General features: G+C 39.9%; 1 long non-coding RNA gene across 1 annotated transcript in view; it reads right to left on the bottom strand.

Annotated features, from left to right (window-relative positions):
• The window catches only part of LOC122791749, a 231,628-nt gene extending 224,067 nt beyond the window's left edge, over positions 1-7,561 (bottom strand). Inside the window, exon 1 of the long non-coding RNA XR_006363193.1 lies at positions 7,490-7,561. This is a non-coding gene — a long non-coding RNA (uncharacterized LOC122791749). The remainder of the gene's footprint in view (positions 1-7,489) is intronic.
• Positions 7,562-16,710: the final 9,149 nt, after the last annotated feature.

The raw sequence follows: 16,710 nt of genomic DNA, 5'->3' as shown, positions 1-16,710 counted from the left end.
TTATTGTAACTGTTTAAATGTATATGTTTTAACAGAAGATACTTGAAGAGAAGGGGTTAATCTCAAACTTTGAAAAATAGTAAGAAATTAAATTATTGGACCTAGGCTATAAAGATGTTATCTCACAGTTTTGAATATAGCCAGAGATGCAATGTCTGTAAGAAGTATGGTTTATTAGCTCCTGCAGGAAGAGTGCAGGTTTTTTTATGGGTTTATGATTTTCAGGAGATGCAGCAAATCTTAGCAAGGCTCTGTGTGTGTGTATTATTGAGAAATAAGTGCTTAATCTTGGCAGGTTTTAGCAATGGGAACCATAAGTCAGATGACCAGATGTATGTGATGTCATTCTATAATCCATCACTAAAAGTAATATTTAATACTAGGCAAGACTGAAGTGTCAGGGCAGTCTAGTCTGTTTTGGGAACCTGACATCGAAGATTCACTCACCTACTTAATTTTGCCTTGCTCTAGTAAGTGACCAGTGAATAGTAACTCTTGAGATCAGTCAGGAAAATATAATGAGATTAGTTAGGTATTGTTTATCTGTAACTATGTGAACCTGTCCAATGTATTTTTAATATTTTCTGTGACTGAAACTCAGGTGTCTACTGCAAATCTGTATTTAGTATTTTCATGTTCCTTTATTATTAAATATATTACACCTTTTCATTGTGGCTGGTCCTTTACAGAATATTTTTACCTTTGAAAGTATTTATTTGGTCACTCTGTGGCCACTCCTGAAAGCTTTACTGCATTTGACAAACTACCATTCATATTAATATTCATTTCACTTATAATTGGGTACGCTTGTAACAGCCTTTGATGGCAGTAATTACCTTATAGTCTGGGCAGAAGGGAGCATAGCAAGTAAACCTGTGCCAGCCTTTCCCAGGTGTGGATGTGTGTTTGTGTGCAAATCAAATCTCAGAGAGTGTGTCAGCTACTTGGAGCAGACACACAAAACACTGGTTTCACAGAGAGAGTGGTGGAGGACTTGGCTTGGACACTTGTCTGAAGACTTAACTCTGCAGCTGTGCTAGTGGGGAGCCTTTCTTGGGACCTGGGGAGAGAAAGACAGAGAGAAACCCAGACCCTGGACTGAGTGTGTTCCCTGTGTGCACTTAAGGGAAATTGTGCTTGATGCAGAGAGCTACAGCTGGAAATACTGGGTGTATCCATTTTTGTCCTGAGTGAACATTCCTCTCCAGTGTCAGTGGTAAGGATTCATGCTCCTTGATTACTGGCCAGACAAGGGATGTCAGATTGTGTATGACAGAAGAATACCAAGGAAGCTAGAAAGTAATGTGTACAAATAAATGGTGTGACCTGTACCAGTGCATGGTACAGAAACCTGGGTAGTAAAGGCAGAGCAGATGAGGAAGTTAGAGGTGATGGAAATGAAGTGCCTGTGATGGGTGGTAAGTTGTACACTGTGGGACAGATGAAGAAATGAGGACATAAGAGCAGAAGCCACAGTAGTTCCAATTGCAGAAAAGATCGAAGAGAATACATTATGGTAGTTTGGGTATCTGCAGAAAAGCAGAAGACAATCTGGTGAAGATTTGGGACAGACAGGAAGAAAGCAAGACGAAACAAGGGCATCCAACAAAAAAGTGGATGGATTGTGTGAGACGAGATCTGCGACAGTCATGCGTGAGTGTCAAAGAAGGCAGCAGTGTGGCACTGAATCTAGAGAGATGGCGACAGTTAACACAGCACCATGACCCATATAGAAAATGGGAAATAGGGGTTGATGATGCTGTTTTTGCTAGACCACCTGGCTATACACATTTCAGCTCTTCCCAATCCTTAGGGTGTAAGAATGTAATTAGTGGACTATGGGCTGTCTTCAATATAAAATAATGTAACCACAAGCACATTTACCACTTGTCTGTTGCCAAAACACAGGCAAGAGCTTCTTGTTCAACAAAAGATTAGTTCCATTCTGCTTCACAGCAGTTTTCTCTTTTCTGTCTGCATGACAGTAAGTAATAACTGCACTGATGCCAGAGTCAGAAACATGAGGATTAACTAAAAATACCCAGGAATGTGGTTAGTTCTAACACATACTTCTCAAAACCTTATTGTATTTATCAGGTAAAAACGTTAACAACCTCTTGTTCTTGGCTAGGAAGATTTCCACTTCCTATCACAGACAGTCCGAGTCACCAATGGCACAGGAACTCCACTACCACAATGGGAATATGAATTACCATTTATTTTGTTGACCACAAAAAGGAATCCCACCACTCTTCATATAATGTCAAACTACACCTGCAGGTTCATAACCCTTTCACTAAAACTAGAACACTACTCCATCACCCCACAAAAAGAAAAAATAAAGCCAAATTGCATCCCATCCCACAGAAAGCTATCTTGTTTCTAGGTACTCTGATCTTTAAGCTCATTCATATGAAGACTTTTCCAAACTTTGCAAGCAGGTTGTCATAAAGACTGCTTCTCTTTTACAGTTTAGTTACTTTCATTTCAGTTTCTACTACAAACGTGCCGACCACACACACTAGTTTAAATTGCATCAAACACTCCTTCACAGTCCTCACTCAAAATATTTTGGGAGACATTCCAGAAAAAAAGTAACTTCCATAATTTCATTCAACAAATACTGCCTTGAGTTAAGAACCCATCTCTTCAAACAAACACAATGTAAATGCTTCAAAATGGGGCAACCGTGTATGTATGAAACAACTCCTCTTTCTTTGAGTCTACTGTTATGCTTTTTCTTAGTCCCCTTAGTTAGACAAACTTCCATCATCACTTCCAGCACTAATATTCTTCCTCCTCTTCCACTCAAACTCTGTCCATCCTTTCCTTTTAACATGCTTCACTCTAGACTTTTCCCCAGAATCAAAGAATTGTACTCGGATAAGTCTCATGATTGCATAGTTTTATACTAGGCTAATGACCACTTGGGCCTTTATAAGCCTAGCTGTGCAAGCAGAATCTTTAATTGAAGGTGTGTCTTGTTTATTCCTGTCTGTTTCTCAGTTGTGGAGTCACGGAGGGTGTTGCTTTGTGGAACTTCTAACTTTTTTTATTAGTAGTAGTCCTTGTTCTTGGCCCTATGTATCATGGGTGTTTATTAGGAGGGGTATAAAATTTAGGAAGTTTCTAAAGGTTGTTGGGGGTGGGATATGTTGGTTTGCATATTACCGCCTGCTTCTATCAGAAAGAGGGAGGCCGGATGAGGAAGTGAATTTCCAATTTTCCATTCATTGGTCGAGGTTACACTTAAATAGGGTTACAGATGGACTCTGCTTCACATTGACGCGTAGCCTGTTCTAGAGCATGGGAATCCTCGGAGACACACATCTGTCTTATTTATCTCACAAGGACAATTTAAATCATTGTTTCTAGTGGTTCTGATGCTGCTCATTTTCAGGATGTGCAAAAGGTCCATTTGAGCTTGAGCCGAAGATGCCTTGTATGCCAGGCATAGATCACCATACGGCTTCAAGGCAATCCATATAGGGTAATATGTTTATGCCCTGGATTCTCCTGGTAATGAACCTTTGTGGGCATTCCAGCTGTTGCACATATTTGGTCAGATGCATGCCAAGGGGGGCTTTATACTCAATGATGGAACGGATAAGGACAGAATAAAAACAAACTTTGACTTCCTTGGACTTGGATGCCATGCCCTTAATTATAAGTTGAGCAACACAGAATAATTTTCTTACTACCGTGGCCACATGTGGGGTTTATCATATTCACATTGTACATAAAATAACTGAGAAATTATTGACTGCAGTATCATAATGTGCTACTTCTTATGTTTGTTACTCTTCTTCTTTAATATTTGGGTTTGGTGCATTTATGTATGTATGGATGTATAATGCAGGGCTACTAATAATTAACTGCTTTATCATAGTGAAACTTTTCTGAACAGTAGCAAAGCAAATAAAGGTAGAGGTTCCACAAAGCAACACCCTCAGTGACTCCACAACTGTGAAACAGGCAGGAATAAACAAGACACACCTTGAATGAAAGTCCAGGCAAGAACATAATATCTGTACATCTTTTGCTGTAGGTATGCAACAGCTATCATGTGATCAGACTCAAGCATTAGGCCTTCTGAAGACACTGTATGTCCCAAGGGAGAACACATTTGTCTAAAATGACACGGGAGTAAGTTTAACTTCAATTCAGCTTACAAATCCTGTCACGTACCTGGCTCCATAAACAGTGAAATCATCCAAGTAACAGTTAAATCAGTAAAGGGGAGCATTTTTTGAAAACAACTGCACAAGTACCACTGTACAGGTAGGCGTATTATGTAGGGTCATACTACTGGTGCCTTGCCTGAAGTAAATCACATGGGAACAACAACTATGGCCAGTAGTCAGCCTATACTTGAAGGACTTCCTCCGAACAGCAGCACTTCAGATAAACAACCACTGATCACACAGCCAATTCCTTGCATGCTGCAGGGACTGATAAAGTACAGTTGTGTACACTTACCATAAATGTAGATGTTAGAGTGTATTCACTGTTGCAGTCATTACATTCGGGTAATCTGCTGGCAGGTTGCCCTCAGTCAGCCTGATTAACAAAGACTTGGGTCCTGCATTGGTTGCTGTGCTTCTTTCATGACGTCAGGTTGTCAGGGGTATAAAACATGCAGCTGACGCCATTACATCAGTTTTTCTTGCCCCAGATGTCAGGTGACCCCTAATGGGGAGCAAATAAACATAAAAACACAAAAGTATACCTCCAACAAAAAGCAAATACACCAAAAAGGCTTTTAAGCATAGTAAAGGAAAGTAGAGGCAATAGCCAGAAAAAATAGGGGGCTGGAGGGGGGGTAACCAGGACTGCAACAGTGAATACACTCGAACATCTACATTTATGGTAAGTGTACACAACTGTACTACGTTCTTCATGTTTCACTGTTGCAGTCATTACATTTGGGTAGATTCCCAAAGCTATGGCTGGGAGGAGGAGTTTATACAGCATTAGGGCCAGCTACAAGGCCCTGAAAGACAGCTGTGGCAAAGCCAGCTCTGGATTTAGAGGAAATTGGTAAATGATAATGCTTCGTGAAAGTATGTACATAACTCCAGGTAGCAGCTTCTAGGATGTCCCTGGTAGGAACACCTCTGAGAAAGGCAGCAGCCCTGGTGGAATGAGATCTGATCCCCTGGGGGATAGGTTTTCCATGGTGCTTATAGCAGAATTAAATGCAATGGCTTATCCATTTAGAAATGGTTTGTTTTGAAATAGCCTTCCCCTCTGCCCCTGCAGCAAATGCTACCAGCAGTTGTTCAGATTTTCTTCGAGATTTAGTCCTGTCCAAGTATAATCTAAGTTGTCTGTGCACATCCAAGGAATGCAGAATCCGTTCCCTTTTGTTCTGTGGATTGGGAAAGAAGGTTGGCAAATGAATGGACCGGTTAAGAGCCACACTGGAAACCACCTTGGGCATGAAGGATGGATTGGTCCTGAGAGATACCCTGTCCACATGAAAGATGATGAGAGGCTCCACTGTCAAAAGGGCCTGCAATTCAGATATCCTTCTAGCTGAAGTGATTGCTAAAAGGAAGGCTGTTTTCCAAGACAGAAATTTTAACTCGGCAGTAGCAGCTGGCTCGAAAGTAGGTAGAGTGAGTTTCTCCAAAACAAAGTTAAGGTCCCAGGCAGGGGTAGGAGCTCTCCTGGGTGGTCTCAAGTTTTTTGCCCCTCTGAGATACTGCTTGAGCAGTGGATGAGAGAAGAGGGGAGGTTCTGTGTTATAATGAGCTGAAATAGCTGAGACGTGGATTTTAATGGAGGATAAAGACAGGCCCTTGTGAAGCATCTCAGTTAAGTACTGCAAAATCTGAGGTAAATTGGGCGCTGCTGTGCTCATCCCTAAAGATTGGTTCCAGGCACAGAATCTTTTCCATTTGTCAGCATAAGATTTTCTAGTACTAGGAATCCTCATAAGTAGGCATGGACAAATCCAGGTCATCAGAAGAAACAGATTCCTGATCAGAAGATTCATAATCAAGCTCAGCTCTAGGCTTGTTAGAAGGGGGAGGATTGACTACCCCTGACTAGATTAATTAGATCTTCAGCCATTTGTATAATTTGTTTTTTAGGCATAGGGGCCTAAGCATGTGGCCTGGGCATAATTTTTTTTGGACTGAGATTTTGGCCTTAGTAATGAAGCCACAGTCAATTAAATATGCAAGTCTGTAGGCCTGAATACACCCTCAGAAGCTGGTGCCTGCACAGCTGCTCCGGACCCATCCAAGGTAGAGACATCCACTGGTTCCATAGTTGAAGTATCTCGCGGCATACCGGATTCCAAATGGGCCTCAGTACAGGCCTGTGAATCAGAAATAATGGGTATCAGGGACTGCGAAAGTGCCTCACTGAGTACCGGCAAACTGGAGACTGGCTTAGGAGAACCGTCGTCAGCAGTTTTGGACCTCGGCGGCCTGTCTCTGTCTTTATCTTTGGGTTTTTTTGGAATTCCGGTAGTCGGATGTCTAACTGACAACATTTATGGATAATTAAACAGAGAACCGAAATATTTAGACGATGGATAGTGCGCTGATTAAATAAAGCACAAAACCAACAGCAAGGTACGTCATGGTCAGGGCCTAGGCAAGGAATACAGTACGAATGAAAATCTTATGAGGTATTTGCTTTCCACAAGTAATGCAATTATTAACTTTTACTGACATCGGTAAGGAGCAAGAAAAAGTTTCCCCAATGGGGTACTTAGCTTTAAGTTGAAGACTTCGGTTCTGAAACTCGAAAATGAAAATTTCAGGAGTTGGCCAACCAACACTTGTGAACTGCTTCTGCTTCAGGCACCGCACAGCAAGAAAGGCTGATGTAATGGCATCGACTGCATGTTTTATACCCCTGACAACCTGATGTCATGGAAGAAGGGACAGCAACTGACGCAGGAACCAAGACTTTGTTAATCAGGCTGACTGAGGGCAACCTGCCAGCAGATTACCCAAATGTAATGACTGCAACAGTGAAACACGAAGAACATCTGGCTGCTTCTCTCACTTACTACATCTGATGTGGGGCGCAGGAACAGAACCTCTTAAGGATGAGTCATGTTTCAGTAAGAAAGAAGTCAGTCACCTTAACAGTGAGCTAGAAGGTAGGCCACAGAAATTCAGGAAGTCAAATGTGGAGGTTTTCTGAATAGCCAGGCTATAATGCGTAATAATAATAAAAAAAAAGACAAGCGAAAAGTAAAAGCTGCCTACCTGATGAAAGACAGGTAAGGTACAATTTAGATATATAAATGGCCATCCTGCATTTGTTCAGGAATCCTATAGAAAAGATAAATTTTAAGACTATGAGGACTACAAATCTTGTTGATGAAATGAAAAAGCAGGGTGCTACTGAGCTTAACCTAGCAGCTTAGCTAGTAGGAATGGAAGTCCAATTAATCTGCATGCTCTGATCTGTCACAGAAATAGGGACAAGTGACTGTGACCAGATTAAGTCAAGTAGTTCTTACCTGTCAATTAAACATGACTTTCCGCGTTTTCTTTCAGCCCAGACTACAAGTACTCCACTCACAGGTGATGAGATTGCAAGTGCTGAAACAAGACACCTGTTAATACACCTGCACGTGTTATCACGATCCCTTCATATGTTTACAACTTAGGAGTCATAAAGGCAGGCACACAACTGCCATTATTTCCATTGTTTTTAGTTAGAAACAAGAAACCTCCCAAGGAGGAGTCAATTACTAAAAATATATCACTTAGGTAAGTATGGCTGTTATTCAAGGTTAACAACAATGACAAACTATTCATAAAAACTGGTTTAATAATGTGCACCAGTGTGAAATTTCACTCTGTGACTCCTAGGCTGAAATAAATACACTCAGTACTGACAGCTACATTACCTTATATTTCCAAAAGAGATTCTGTGTACTGGGATCTCAAAGTTATACAACAGGACAGTGGGGACACCATGACATACTAATGCTTGAGGCAAAACCAATTACACAAAGCACTCTTTAGTAAGATAATGTCCAGGGACATTCCTCCAGATGGCCCCGCCCATGTGAAAACCACATTCCGGCAGACTACACTGCAAGCCTCTTCTTTTACACATTGTTAGAGGTATAATTGTTTTGTTACTGCCAGCACAGATGAATGTGGCATGAAATAAAGTAAGATGGGCTACAAAGAAGTACCGGTGCTCTTTTGTACTGCTAGCAGTACTAAACATGAGGCAGCCTAAACTTTTCACAAGAAATAACATGTATAATCAACTCCTATGAATAATATCTGATTTTTATCTTGTACAAATAAAGTGCATTAGTGGATTACTGCTGTCATTCTTACTGCGGGATATGTGACAAAGACAAGTCTGAAAATACGGAAGAATCACAACTTAAACTATATGAGTCCATAACTAGGTTGCAACATTACCAAGGTGGTATTCTAAACATGGGCAGATCTCTTATTATGACAATGGAAATAATTCTCTTTTCTATGTCTTCTATTCCCACTATGGCATAAGAAATAATTTTGTTTTATACTTTATAATCCTGCTATGGCATGGGAAATCATTCTTTGTGCTGTGTCTTGTACTTCAGCACATTTCTTCCTTATATGTGTATACAATGGATCTGCTTTATTTTATTTATTTACTCACTCTGGTAACTGGGGTAGAGCACTGATCCAAATGGCCTACTTCAGTCTCGGCCTGGACAAATAAAAATGACAGCAGACAAGCAAACTAACAAGAATTATTATTAATACAAACAAAATATTCTATCAAGATAACAATGACTCAATAGCAGCCACAATAATAAAGTACACAGTACAGAGGACAATAGGAAGGGATGGTTAGAGCAAGGAGTGCAAAAGAAGAGAGTGAAATAGTGAAGGTATAGAACAAAAAGGGTAAAAGATAGCAAAAACAAGGTAAGGACACACGGACACCTTAAGCGAAATTTTTCCTGTAAAAGCAGTACTGAAATTTCATCAATACCTAACTGCACACAGGGAAACTAGTTTGTAGTGACAAGCACTATCCCCAGAGTTGCAAACTGGATACTCCTGACACTGCTTTATATTCTCACTCCAACTGTGTAATCAATAAAAATGGGTCTGTTATCATGGATATGAACTTTCTCATCATCTCCGTTACCAGCTTAATGGATATGGGCATCCTGAGGCAATGGAGAAATTGCCTCATGTTTACTGACAACCAGTTAATCCTCAAACAAACTGATACGGTATGTGAGAGATGTAGTTACACAATGTCACTGGAGGCAAAGTTCTCACATAAAAGTACTTCTAATGTCAATAAGGTTGTCAGTAGTACACGCTGCACCCATCACACACAATTCAAAGCAGAGTGCCGAGGCACTTAAATGTAACCTTTCTAAGTCCCGAAGACCTCCTAGACAAGGTACACATAACAAATACCCTCAATAGCCAGAAATGCACTCTTTCAAAACAACACCTACATCAACGCATGTAGCCATATCTCACGGAGCCTCTACTTCTAATATCTCACGGAGCCTCTACTTCTAAGCCACCACACAATCCAACATCTGAGTCATTGGACACTCCATCATGAGACACACTTATGTTCTTCTCACCAGGCTGAGTAATGGTCAATTGCTTATCAGGGGCTAGGATTCAACACATTAAGCATGCACTCAGTCATAGTCCATGTGGGTGTAAATGACCTGAGATGTACCTCCCTAGACGATATGAAGAGAGACATCATGGAGCGCTCAGAATATGTGTCTCAGGCTGGTATGAGCCTAGCATTGAGCAGCATTTTATCTTCTCCAAGGATGATGCCACAATACAAACAAAAGATGGCTGACTTTAATACCTAACTTAGTTTCAGGTGTTACTCTAAGGGGCTGCAGTATTTGTCAGCATGGAAGGAGATGGTCAACAGAACATGCTGCTTTGGCAGGGATGGCTTGCAGGTCTCCCCTCTAGGCTTTCGAATATTAGCTAAAATTTTGTCTTACCCCATAGTGCCTTTTTTAGGCAATGCCAAACTGAAGTACTTCCGACATACAAAATCAAAACCAAGAAAATCTAAAGGTAGTACTGCTCAATGCTAGAAGGCTAAAAAAACTCCACTTCATAGACGCTCTCTTCACCTTAGAGAATGCTGATGTCTGCGCGATCACTGAGACATGGTTTAAAGCCATAGAGAGCACACTGATGGGTCTATGATTAATATTCAACAGCTGTTCGTTGAATGCTAATTGTTTAAAATTCTTTGAACTGAATAGCCATATTATCATAACAGATTTCATCAAATGATGACAGCTGGCCAATATAAAGTAAGTGTAAACAAATACTTACTTACCAGTAACGGAGCTAGAAGGAAACCTGTCCTTTCCCCACTGTAGTGCAATCTTGGAGTTGGTATATATAATTAGCGGGGAGGGGTGAGGGGCACCTGAACACCAGACACTTGTTATGTGGGGGGCTGTGCCCCCACTCCCCGACTAATTATATATACCAACTCTGAGTTGGCACTACAGTGGGGAAAGGGCAGATTTCCTTATAGCTCAGTTACCGGTAAGTAAGTATTTGTTTACACTTCCTTTATGTTGGCCAACTATCATCGCTTGATGAAAATCCTTACAATGATATGGCTATTCAATTAAAGGAAGTTTCGACAATTAGTATTCGATGAACAGCCATTCGATGAAAATAAAATATACTTCAAGGCTGGTCAAACAGGACAATGCACTTGAGTTGCTCCATATTCAAATCACCAAAGGCAAAATCCAATACCACTTCCTTGCAAATTACAGTCCACCCTCTATGACCCAGGAAAACCATACCATGTATTTAAACTTATTGGAAACACTCACCATCCAACTTAATACCATATTCATGGGTGACTTTAATCACCCCACTATTAACTGGGAATCCTACACAACACCAAATGCACAGGCACAGAGATTCCTAGATTTTGTAAACACAAACTCCCTGAACCAGACTGTCAATACACCAAGCAGGGGTATCTGGTCCTCACTAATATGGGAGAGTGCCGTACATCCCATAGTGTAATGTCTTGCCTGGTAAGGACAGACCACAAAATGGTCGCCTTTGAAGTAAAAATAAAATCTGGATTCCCAGTAAAGCCTAGAATATTCAGGAACTACTTTAAGGCTAACTTCCTGCTATGAAGTGATAACCTGGAAAAATTTCAAGCCCCCATAACCCTGAGAACACTGCTGCCTATGCAGAATTGTTCACAGAAACCCTATATAAGCATGTTAATAGCTACATACAGGCACCTGTACCCACCAGGAAGAAGTACAGAACTAGCTCAAAAACAAGCGTCATGTGTCTACAGTAGTAAGGACATCATTCTATGTTGTGCAACTTATAAACAAAGGTATGGCATCTAGGTCCAAGGAAGTCATTGTTCCATTTTATTTGGCAAACATCAGACCTGTCATTGAGTATAATGCCCCCTTTGGTATGTATCTAACCAGGCATATCCAACAATGGGAACATCCACAGATGTTCTTCACTAAAAGAATACAGGGAGCAAGTAAAATGCACTACGCAGACTGCCTCAAGGCAATATCCCTGTATTCTGTCTCCTACCAGCTGTTGAGGAGAGATCTATGCCTAGGGCATTTTCTAACCCTACTCTGACTGACTCTGATGGACCTCCTATAGATTCACAAACAAACAGCACCAGACTTTCCCATTCTAAAGATTTAAATCCTGCCTGTGATATAAATAGGACCTGCTGGAGAGACAGGTATGTATCCCAGATACTACCCCATCTCTGGAACAGGCGCCCCATCCCGGTGAAGCAGAGTTTCTCCCTAACACGATGGACAATACGATAGGCAACAGGAAATTCATTACTGGTTTGGAAACTATGTCTCTAATGGACACAGGCAACTTGTAAATGGTTTATCAACCAGGCCCCTGCTTGTGAATGTTTCATCTCCCAAGATCCTGTTTATACTTATCAAGGATACCAGAACTTGTCAGAGATTTGGGATGCATGGCTAGGCTTAAAAAGGCCCTTGTGGTCATTATCCTAGTAAACACCTATGAACCAGAGATTAACTATAGCAATATATGGAATGTGGAAGAGATACAACATATTAGTGCAGGGAAATAAATGTGAGGAAGACAAAGAAGTCTTACAGGTGAATGGCAGAGTGGGGGATTAGATGTCCAGAGAGAAAGCATTTGCAAATTGACAAACTGAATGCTGGGTATGAGGTGCAGTCTTTAAGACTAGTATGGAGGGATTCCCAGAGGCCTAGGATGGTAAAGACATGGTTAGTGCAATTAAGTTTGATTCTGGAACATTAAAGTAGTAGACCAGAGTGGTTTAGACTTCTTAGATTATAATATGGTGGTGGTGGTGGTGGGGGGGTGGGTCATCTGAACAGATTAACCAAAAGAACACAGCAAAAGAAGCAGCGACCAGTTGAAATAATGAAAAACTGTTTAATCCACGTTAAGCACTTTCTTCCCTTTGGAATACAAGGGACTTCATCAGAACAATGATACACAGTTGTTAGCAATTAGTATTTCATGTATTTTAAAATTAAAAAATATTTTGGGATAATGTTATTCCTTCATTCACCACACTGATGAAGTTTCCCATTTTATTAATTTATTGTGTAGTGGTGTTTTACGTTTATAACTGATATTAAATTATGAGTTATTGTTTTACTCAGCAACAAAGTTGCAGATTTTAAGTACATAACTGGTTATGTTAATTACACTAATTATTCCTCATTATTCAATTAGTATGTGAATTAAATGAGTATAAAGGGCTGGGTTGATTTGTGTATCATTGTTCTGATGAAGTCACTTGTATTCCAGAGGGAAGAAAGCACTTAACGTGGATTAAACAGTTTTTCATTATTTTAATTGGTTGCTGCTTCTTTTGCTATGTTCTTTTGGTTATACAGTTCATGACCGTATTGGTTTTTGGAGTCTTTTGTGTGATACGGCTATGGAAGGAGTAACAATGGAGAGGTGGTGGAGCTTCTACAACAGATACGGCAACAGCTAGCGAACCACTCCACACAGATTCAGTCTTTAATGGACAAACAGGGTAGCCTGAGTAACATTTTTGGAAGCTTGGGCTTCCCTTTGAATCAGTCTACACAACATATTTTATCTAATCAATCCAACATCCAAATACAGGATGTAGGCTCTATAGAAAGGCCAGGAAACATCAGTGAGGTGAGGGCCGATTTATCCAAGGATGGGGTCCAGTGAAAAAACAACACCTTTGACTTTGGGCTTGAGAAGAGACCTAATATGGTAGGTCTCCAAGACACCAGCATGACAGAAAAAATAAGCAATTTGAAAATAAACTGTTGGGGTTCAAGAAACTGCAAATGGAAATTTCTTATTTGTAGAAAAATGTTGAAGCTGAACAGGTGCCCCTTGGTCTAAGGGTATGGAAATACCCAAATGGAGTGGAAGCAAATACGGAGCTGGTGGATGAGCTGCACAATTTGTTTGATTAAAAAGGCTTGCAAATGCTTAAGCTAATGATTAAACATAATATTTTGGAAGCGGAAAGAATGCCTAAGGAATTAGAGGAGTGCAGTAATTTAATTCAGAGAGACACTTCTTTTGAACATTTTTGGCCAGTATATCACAGTGTGTTTCAAAATACTGATAATGTATGCAGTAACATTTATTCATGCAAGGTCAATAAATTGCAAAGAGACATAAACGAGTATGCCAAAAAAAGGGCATACCCTCTGTCTTCTGGTTGCCGGGCCAACAGAGATGAAGGAGCCAATGAGAAGGCTAATCGATTGGAGGAAGTGACGACACAAGGGAGGTCTTTTAATGGGCAAGGTGCACACGCATGGCCACTACTATCAAACGAGGAACGGATTAGATGGTCGGAGAGGCTGCAAGATAAGGAAAAGTTTCAGAAGTCCCATTTTTTTCACTAAATACCCACTGGAACTATGCTGCACAAGGAGCAAAGCCAGAAAACAGCCGGAACAGGTGTTGTCAGCAGAGAAATTAAAGGACATGGCCCTGGCAACCATGTACGAAGAAGTAAGTGAAGACAGTAACTTTTTCACTAGGGATAGTAGTGTTTATATACGTCTCTAAACAATCTATAAACTGTGGGGTGGTCGGCAATGTTAATATCGTAAACAATGAACTAAATGCGAAATTGGACCTTGACAATGATGTTTTTGTTAATGAAGTGATTTGCAATGGTAGGGAATGTATCGTGAATTTGGTTGGTTCATGGATTAACTTAGAAAAAGTGAATGAAAGACAACAAGCTACACTTGTGAATGAGAACAGTCATGTAATGGACATTAATGATGTTACTGTTGACAACAATGTATTTTATCATGTGCCTAATGAATTGACACAAACGTTTGTTGAATTTGACAAATTTGTGAGTAGTTTAGAACCAACTATTGTAACAAACAAAGCTAATGATTTTAAAGTATATAATTACAAAAACACACAAGGCTGGAGTTCAAGCACCTCTGGAACAATGTTCAAAAGTTCAAATGAGAGGAACCACAAGTTGAGAAATATAAAAACACCAAGTATTTAATGATTCCAGTAGCAAATAAGTGGTTAGCGCTTTTGTTTGAACAAGTTTCAAACGTCATCAGACCAATATAGTCTATATGGCTAAATTTCAACAATGCCCCATATTTTATATAGGGAGCACTTGTAGATTATTCAAAAATAGAACAGGGGAACATTTGTTGGACATTAGGCATGAAAGGTCTACTAATGCTCTTGCATTAAGGATCACAAAGACCATCAATTTAAATTTTTGATAGTGCAAAACATTGAAAAAGACCCATAAGGGAAATGTATGGATTTATACCTTGATGTGTGTGAACTAAAATGGCAGTTGCAGTGTAATGCAACTGAATATCCTGGTACAAATGAAGCGTTTAGTATTTCATGTATTTTAAAATTAAAATATTTTGGGATAATGTTATTCCTCCATTCACCACACTGATGAAGTTTTCCATTTTATTAAGTTATTATGTAGTGGTGTTTTATGTTTACAATTGATATTAAATTATGAGTTATTGTTATACTCAGCAACAAAGTTGCGGACTAAGTACATAACTGGTTGTGTTAATTACACTAATTATTATCATTATTCAATTAGTATTTGGATTAACTGAGTATAAAGGGCTGGGTTGATTTGTGTATCATTGTTCTGATGAAGTCACTTGTATTCCAGAGGGAAGAAAGCGCTTAACGTGGATTAAACAGTTTTTCATTATTTCAGTTGGTTGCTGCTTTTTTTGCTGTATTCTTGTGGTTATACAGTTCATGAACTTATTGGTTTTTGGAGTCATCTGAACAGATTGGAGGCAAGGAAAGGACAGAAGTGTTCTTTGAGGAGCTTGTACAGTTGGGACCCAAGAAGCAATCTGGCACATTGTTGGACAGACAGCCAATTGCCTATATTAAGCATGATACAATAACACTCATTTCTAGGGGAGGAGATAATGAAACAGCAGGCAGAGTTACTTAGAGTTTGGATGGTGGAGGAGTTTTTCTTGGAAACTGCTACAACTAGTGGATGTCCACATTCAAACTGTGCTAGTAGGAAGTCATTTTCTATGGCATTCTTGGTTGGTCTGGAGAGAAATAGAGAAATTTTACAGGACCAAAAAAGGAGGGAATTTATTTTCTTTCATATTTCTTTGTAGGTGAAAGTTCAGTGCACAATCAAACCACATCAAGGTATTAGCAGAAGATGACTTGATCAATGGAGTTATTAAGATGGTCATAGATAAGAAATGACTGAGATCTTTTCTGTCATTTAGGGGAGGTACCAAACAGCATTGGTTTAATTTTGTAAGTGTTTAGAATAAGCTTTCTGTTACTAAGCCATTTGGTAAGAGAAAGAAATTCACCTCATAGTTGTTGCTGTATGATTTTGGAGGTCACATTTGAGTGAAATAAGACCACGTCATCAACATAAAGTAAGAGAGAGAGAGGTAAAGGAAGTCAAGTGCTAGACTGGATGAAGCTATGAGAGATTCCTTTAAGAACAGGGGCGGAAGAAGAGGGTGTTCTAAAACTGAACAGATAAGTACCAACTGAAAAGATAATTTTTAAACCGAAGAGCTGTATCTGGGCTAATTCCAGTTTCAGTTAGGTGCTCTAACAAATGCTACTGTCAGCCAGATTGAAAACTCTGGTGTGGTTAATAAAGGTGGCTCTAATGAGAAGGACTTTGTCCACAGCCAGGAGGATAATATCAGTAAGTGTCCAGACAGCAGTAGAAGTGCTTCTAGCAGACCAAAATCCATGCTGTTTTGAGGTTAGTAGATGATATTGGGAGGTGTAATGCGTGAGCTGATTGTAAACTAATCAAGGACAGAAATTGAGCAGAATAAGTGGTATGAGATGGGTTAATATTTTAGGTGAGGGGGTTTAACAATGGCTGTTTTCCAGATATCAGGCAAAATGTTTTGAATTAGGCAGGGATTATAAATGTGAAGGGGGGTGCTATGAAGTCCTTACACAGGAATAAGTACCGTAGGAGACGACTTTCAGCATCAGAAGGTGAGGCAGTTTTTAGTTCAAGTAGTGGTACTGTGTGTTTAATTTTGAATGCTTTGAAATGGAAATTGGTACTATAACAGGGGGAAAGAGGTTACAGGTAGAGCAGGGGTTGTTAATGGAATTAGGGATGGGAAGTATGCTACAGTGAAAAATGAAATCA

This window comes from Protopterus annectens, chromosome 17.part0 (assembly GCF_019279795.1).
Source record: "Protopterus annectens isolate FY-2018-M chromosome 17.part0, PAN1.0, whole genome shotgun sequence".
NCBI classification, from domain to species: Eukaryota; Metazoa; Chordata; order Ceratodontiformes; family Protopteridae; genus Protopterus; species Protopterus annectens.
The sequence above is the reverse complement of the archived record's forward strand: the minus strand, read 5'-3'. Positions and strand labels throughout refer to the sequence as shown.